The 7384-nt window shown below is 56.5% G+C and overlaps 1 pseudogene; it reads left to right on the top strand.

The window, feature by feature from the left end:
• The first annotated feature begins 692 nt into the window (after positions 1 to 692).
• LOC128930426 (leukocyte immunoglobulin-like receptor subfamily A member 3) lies at positions 693 to 6593 on the top strand (annotated as a pseudogene).
• The last annotated feature ends 791 nt before the right edge of the window (positions 6594 to 7384 follow it).

Raw genomic sequence — 7384 nt, 5'->3', positions numbered from 1 at the left:
TCATTTTTAAAAAGGGGAAGTTGAGATGGGAACTATTTGGTTGAAAGAAAACCCACAATCCAGTGCCAAGAAAGAAGCCAACTTTCCTTCCCCTGTTTCCCTTCATTTCTTCTCTGGGCTCACGGCCACACACAGCTCTGCCTGGACTACACAGACAGATGTGAGATGCGTCTCTGCTGATCTGAGCCTGCCTGGAGCATGGACCTGCATCTTCCCTGAAGCATCTCCAGGGCTGGAGGGATGACAGCTGTGGTAATGACCTCACACTGCTGTGCTGATGGACAGGCTGAAGGAGGGAGGGAGACCTCATGGGAGGCTGTGAGAAGGAACAGGAATCCTTAGCTTACCCTCATCTGGAAGGGCAGATACAGGAAGGCACCAGTTCTATTTGCTGCTGCATCCCGGCTCTCAGTGAGATGAGGACAAAGCAGACAGACAGTGGCTGGGGGTCAGGAAAGACCCCATTACAGTCTGAAATGTCTGCAGAGTGGTTGGGCCCACCCCAACCTCAGCCCTAAAGAAATGAGAGCCAGGCTCCTGGGGAGGGAAGTTCTGCTTTCTGTGTGGCTACAGATGACACAACCCCATGACAAGAACAACCAAGGCACCAAGTGTCCACACCCTGTGTGTCTCTGTCCTGCCAGCACCGAAGGCTCATTCATCCTCAGAGCAGGGCGGTGGGAGGAGATGCCATGACCCCCATCCTCATGGTCCTGATCTGTCTCGGTGAGATTTGAAGAGGGAGGGGAAATTCTAACCTAGGAGGGACCTCACCCCACAGCCAAACTGGTCCATGAGGAGACCCCAGGGGCTCACAAAGACCCCAGGGAGGGGAAGACCTGCTCAGGCTTCAGGGGCAAATCTCTCACAGGGAACTCTCTTCCAGGGTTGAGTCTGGGCTCCAGGAACCACATGCAGGCAGGTGAGTCTGTCCCCAGCTGGCCCAGGTCTTCCTCCTCACTGGGGATAAGGCCCACCCCCGTGCAGCTGGGGAGGGGAATAGCAGTTCTGGGCTGACTGATGGGGGTCTGGAGGGTCCTGGACTGAGAGCTGGAATCTGTTGGGTTGGGTGGAAATGACTTAGAATCTGACCTCTGATTTCCTGCCAGGGACCCTCCGTAAGCCCACCCTTAGGGCTGAGCCAGGCTCTGTGATCACCAAGGGGAGTCCTGTGACCCTCAGATGTCAGGGGAGCCTGGAGACCCAGGAGTACCGTCTAAATAAAGAAAAAGCATCAGCATCCTGGATTAAGTGGATCCCACGGGAGCTTGTGAAGAAGGGCCAGTTCCCCATCCAGTCCATTACTTGGGAACACGCAGGGCAGTATCACTGTCGGTATTACAGCCACACTGGCTGGTCAGAGCCCAGTGACCCCCTGGAGCTGATGGTGACAGGTGAGAGACACTCAGGGGTCCCAGCCCCAGGCTCTGCCCTTAGGAAGGGGCTCTGTACTCAGGGGCATCTCCCTCTCACAGCCTAGCCCTGGGGATGATGTGGGAGGTGTGAGCCCCACTTAACACGGGGCCTCCTTCTCTCCTAGGAGTCTACAGCAAACCCACCCTCTTAGCACTGCCCAGCCCTGTGGTGACCCCAGGAGGAAGCGTGACCCTCCGGTGTCGCTCACAGGTGCCATTTGATCACTTCACTCTGTGTAAGGAAGGAGAAGATGAACACTCACCATGCCTGAGCTCCCAGCCCCGTACCCGTGGGTCGTCCTGGGCCGTCTTCTCCGTGGGCCCCGTGAGCCCCAGTCGCAGGTGGACGTACAGGTGCTATGGTTATGACTCTCACTCTCCCTATGTGTGGTCTTCACCCAGTGATCTCCTGGAGCTCCGGGTCCCAGGTGAGAAATTCACAGCATTGTCTGGAGATCCCTGAGTCTCCGGGCAGGTGGGGAGGAGCCGCGTCTCAGGGCAGCTCCAGGTGGGACAATATTGGGGTGAGAGGGCTCAGGGCTCCTGGGCCAGAGGCACAGGAAGATCAGCAGTGGTGAGGCTGGGGGAAAGGGAGGATTTGTGGGGAGCCTGAGGGTCGGCTTTTGGAGACCATGACCACCTTTCCCAGGTGCTTCTGAGAAGCCATCACTCTCAGTGCAGCCGGGGCCTGTCGTGGCCCCTGGGGAGAGGCTGACCCTCCAGTGTGGCTCTGATGTCGGCTATGACAGGTTTGCTCTGTACAAGGACTGGGGGCCTGACCTCCTCCAGCGCCCTGGCCGGCAGACCCAGGCTGGGCTCTCCCAGGCCAACTTCACCCTGAGCCCTGTGAGGGTCTCCCACGGGGGCCAGTACAGATGCTCCGGTGCCCACAACGTCTCCTCCGAGCAGTCGGCCCCCAGTGACCCCCTGGACGTCCTGATCTCAGGTGAGGAGCCCAGCGGGTTCAGTCAGAGACCCAGGCTCTGCACAGGTCCTGCTGGGGGAGCCCAGATGGTGATGGCTGGGATGAGGGGTGGGAGTCCCAAGGGAGGGAGAGACAGACAGAGACAGGGGATGTGCAGGGAGGGGGAGACTCAGAGAAAACAGAGACTGAGGGCCCCAGAGAGAGGCCTGGGGAGGTCTCAGCTCAGAACAAGGCGGGCAGCCCCTCACCATCCTTGTTCTCTCCAGGACAGATCCCTGGCAGACCCTCCCTCTCAGTGCAGCCGAATTCCACGGTGGCCTCAGGAGAGAACGTGACCCTGCTGTGTCAGTCACAGAGGTGGATGGACACTTTCCTTCTGACCAAGGAGGGAGCAGCTGATGCCCCTCTATGTCTAAGATCAAAGCACCAATCTGATAGGGACCAGGCTGAATTCCCCATGAGTCCTGTGACCTCAGCCCACTCGGGGACCTACAGGTGCTATGGCTCATACACCTCCAACCCCTACCTGCTGTCTCACCCCAGTGACCCCCTGGAGCTCATGGTTTCAGGTGAGGGCCCTGATCCTGTCCTCTCTAAGCTCAAAGGCTCAGTTCAGGCCCTGACCCAAGAGATCTCTGGGCTGGGACGGAGGGAGGTGGGTCTGAAGGAGGCTCAGCCAGAGCGGCCTCAGCCCTCAGAGGGAAAGAGGACAATGGGGCCCTCCCAGGCACACCCACCCTCAGCGGCTTCACCAGCATCATGAAGAGGAGAGGCCATAGGGGAGGGGACTGAGGGGGCCACAGGGCCGATGTGGAGCAAGTTTGTTTGACGTGCAGGCTTCAGGGAAGGCCCAGCTCCTCAATCTCCTCTCATTCTTTACCCAGGACCCTCCTGGGGCCCCAGCCCCTCACCCACCGGTCCCACCCCCACACCTGGTGAGTGACTGAGGCCTCTTGTTTGGGAGGGAGTGTGGCCTCCCCCAGGGCAGTCCCGAGTCTCCCAGAGGATCCATTTCCCCTCAAGGACTCAGCGCAGGCCTCCTCCAGGAGCTGGGCAGAGACAGAGCGGGGCACAGGCTCCCAGGGGCTCTGAGGCTGGGCTGCTGAGGGATGGGGGCTCGAGGTAGAGGGAGACATTGGGGTCCAGCCTGGGTGAGGGGCAGCTGGGCTGACATGAGGAGAGGGACAGCCCCAGCCCTCACCTCTGCGTCCTGACCCACGAGGCCCTGGCGACCAGCTTGTCACTCCTCCAGATTCAGATCCCCAAAGTGGTGAGTGAGGGTCTCTGAGTGGCAGGTGGCCAGGGTCCAGGGGTGGCAGGGGTGGGTTCTGTCATTGGATTAAGGTTCCTCTGGAGATGGTGACATGGACAGGCCCCCCATCCCCCACCTAGGCCTCAGTTTCTCCAAGTGTAAAAGAGAGAGGCCTGCAGGATGGGAAAGTTCTTTTCAGCTCTGACTTCAGCTGTGACCTCCTGGGAGAGGAGGCCACCTAGGGAAGCCTCCAGACCCGATTTGTCAGGGGCCTGTCCTGTCCCACCTGCAGCAGTGACGGTGACAGTTACCTGGGGCAGGGGAGGGGAGCAGGGCTGTGGTTCAGGAGGTCAGGCTCCTTCCCTGCAGCTCCGGGGCTCAGCTCAGGTGCAGGGAACAAGGGCTGCACGTCAGACTCCCGGGTTCCCTTCCCAACTCTGCCACTGTCTGGCTGGGGGGCCTGGGGCAGGCGACTCCCCTCTCTGAGCCTCAGTTTTTTGGTCTGTATAGTGGGTGGGGTGGATGTGTCAATTCCATGCTGCTCGACTGTAGTGGGGGTTGGAGGTGGTGAACAAGAGGCCGAGCAGTCACGTGCACACAGTAGGCGCTCAATCAGTGACACCACCCCATTCCTGACGTCCTCATGCTCAAGGTCTGGGAAGGAACCTGGGGGTTGTGACCGGGGTCTCAGTGGCCTTCATCCTGCTCCTCTTCCTCCTCCTCTTCCTCGTCCTCCGATATCAGCATCAGGGCAAACACTGGACATCAGGTGAGTATAGAAGGGGGGACCCCGTGGGCCAACCAAGGGTGGGCTCAGGGCACCGGCCAGAGAGAATCCAAACTGCTGGGAAAACGCAGCTTTGAGAAACTGTTCTAGCACTTCTCACCAGGCAAATGGAGAAAGCACTTAGTGTCAGTCCCCACATACAAATGTAAAGTGTCCTTCGGGCTCTCTCCACCTTATGAGACATTTGGAGCATGGAAGCAGGAGTGTGTCCAGGTTTCCTTCCTTACCTTCGAGCTGCGTGTGCAGGGCAGGTGTTCCCAGGGCTGAGACTCTGTCCTTCTTCACACAGCCCAGAGAGAGGCTGCTTTCCAACATCCTGCAGGGGCTGTGGAGCCAGAACCCACAGGCGGAGGCCTGCAGAGGAGGTAATTCTGCCTGAAGACCCCAGACTCCCACCCGCCTTGGCCCATACACTGCCCCTAAAGCTCCCGTGTCCTCCATCAGGTCCAGCCCAGCTGCCGACACCCAGGAAGAAACTCTCTGTGAGTGACAGGAAGAGGTGACCCCAGCCAGGAGGGAGATGGGGACCCACAGTTTCCATAGCAATGGGGAAAGGGCACAGGCTGGAAGGGGTCTGGGGCTTAGGGTGACAGGATCTCACCCCACACTGTGGGACCTTGAGACATTACAGCCCCTCCCTGGATCTCAGTGGCCCCATCTGGGAGCTGGGCAGGGGCTGGCGGGGCTGAGAGGTCCCAGGGAACCTTCCCAGGAGACAATCCCCTTGCTCTGCCCAGCAGATGCTGCCGTGAAGGACACACAGCCTGAGGACGAGGTGGAGCTGGACACTCGGGTGAGACCCCGCCCCTGTTCCGGGCACCAAAGGCCTCCTGGTGCTGGATCTAATCCAGCAGGACTTCTCTGTCCTCCTTCCCTGGCTCTCAGCAACATCCAGGGTGGACCCTCCGTGTCCAGCATGCTGCCTCCCGCCTGCTGTGACCTCACTCTCTCCTGGTGTCCTGGGACCTCGTGGGCCTCCTCCCGGGTCCCCTTCCTGCTCCTCGTCCTCTGTTTGGCCATCTGGTTGTTAGAGGGATCCCCAGGCCTCAGGAGGATGAGGAATGAACCACCCTGGTGCCTTGGGCTTCCCTTAATTCATTCACCCAGCGAGTGTTCCCAGGAGCTCCCTGTGGATGGGGCTCCCCATGGGAGCTGCAGACACAGCAGGGAGCAAAGCCGCCCCTGCCCTCATGAGCTCACCTCACAGTGGGAGACAAAATGCAAATAAACACAGTGTCCAGGAGTGCCACGTGCTATAAGAAAAACAAACCAGGGAAAGGGCAGAGAGTGTGGGGCAGTGGGGCCAGTCTGAATGGTAAGGCGAGGGCTGTCTGGTCAGCTGTCATCTGAGAAGCCTGGACAGAGAGGGCCACACCATCCTCTAATGGACGTCCTCTAATGCAAAGGCCCCGAGGTCACAGTGAGCTCTTGCGGGAAGGCGGGCGTGAGGCTGCAGCCAAATGGGCAAGGTCAGAGTGAGGAGGAGAGGCCAGAACCTCAGGGAGGGAGCAGCCAGACCCTCCACAGCCTTAGGGCGCCCTGAGATTCCATCAGGAAAGGGATGTAATGGGATCACTCTGGGAACAGTGGGAAAAATTTACTCCAGGAAGTCAGGGGGATTCAAGGACACCCCCCACCACTGTCTCTCCAGGACAGCCCACATGATGAAGACCCCCACGCAGTGACCTATGCTAAGGTGAATCACTCCAGACCCAGGAGAGAAATGGCCTCCCCTCTTTCCCCTGTCTGGGGAATTCCTGAGCACAAGGGACACACAAGCAGAAAAGGACAGGCAGGACAGTCAGGTCAGTCAGGCAGGTCCTTTCCTCTCTCACCTCCACCACACACCTTCCCTCTCATTCTCCCCCCTCTGCAGGCTGCTGCATCTGAAGCCCCCCAGGATGTGACCTATGCCCAGCTGCACAGCTTGACCCTTAAACGGGAGGCAACTGAGCCTCCTTCGTCCCAGGCAGGGGAGCCCCCAGCTGAGCACAGCATCTACGCCACTCTGGCTGTCCACTAGTCCAGGGAGGACCCAGACTCTACACACCATGAAGACTCAGGACCCCAGAAGGCATGGAAGCTGCCCCCAGTGGGCACCATTGAACCCCAGCCAGCCTGAACCCCTAACATAGACCACTGGAAGATTCTAGGAGCTTTGGGAGTCACCTGATTCTGCAAAGATAAATAGGATCCCTGTATTATCAAAATAAAGAGGCAGACCTCTCAGCTCACAATGAGTTAACTGGTAAAACAAAACAGAAGTCTGAAAATGGTTTTAAATTGATTGATCATGTAAATATTACACATCAAACCAGTGACATGGGATAGTAGGAGCTTCTAACGAGGACAAAGGAAAAATAGAGAAAAAGTAATAAAGTGATAAGGTTTATTCTTGAAAACATTAATGATACATGAATCTTGGCCACAATGAAAAAAAAAAAAAGCAGGCACACATTTCCATACAGGAACAAAATAGGAGGCAGCACGACAGACCCTACACACAGCTTTACAAAGGTGAAAGGAAACTGAGCAGTTCTGCACGGACATAACAGAAAATGCAGATGAGATAGATGAATATTCAACACTACAGTTTATTTAATGAACTTAAGGATAAATAGAAAATCTGAATCATCATATGTAAACATATATAAAATGTATGAATCCTGCAATCAAAAATGTTCTCACAAGGTAAATGTCACTTCAGGAAGGTTTGTTGGTGGCTTTTTCAAACTCTTATGCACTCAAGAAACACACACACACACACACACACACACCCCATACCCCAAACTTGCATAAATTTTCCCTGAGAATATTTTGTATATATTTACACAAATAAATTTTATCAGACTAGGAACAAATCGATACCAAAACCTGACAAGGAAACTACAGAATGGGAAAGTCATAGGAGATCTCTCAAAGAAATTTAAATCCCTTAACAAATATTAGCAAGTAAGATTCATGTCTCTGTAAAATAGACGATATATCATGACCACACTGGTTTT

Source organism: Callithrix jacchus, chromosome 22, assembly GCF_049354715.1.
Source record: "Callithrix jacchus isolate 240 chromosome 22, calJac240_pri, whole genome shotgun sequence".
NCBI lineage: Eukaryota > Metazoa > Chordata > Mammalia > Primates > Cebidae > Callithrix > Callithrix jacchus.
This window is presented reverse-complemented; position numbering and strand designations above follow the sequence as displayed.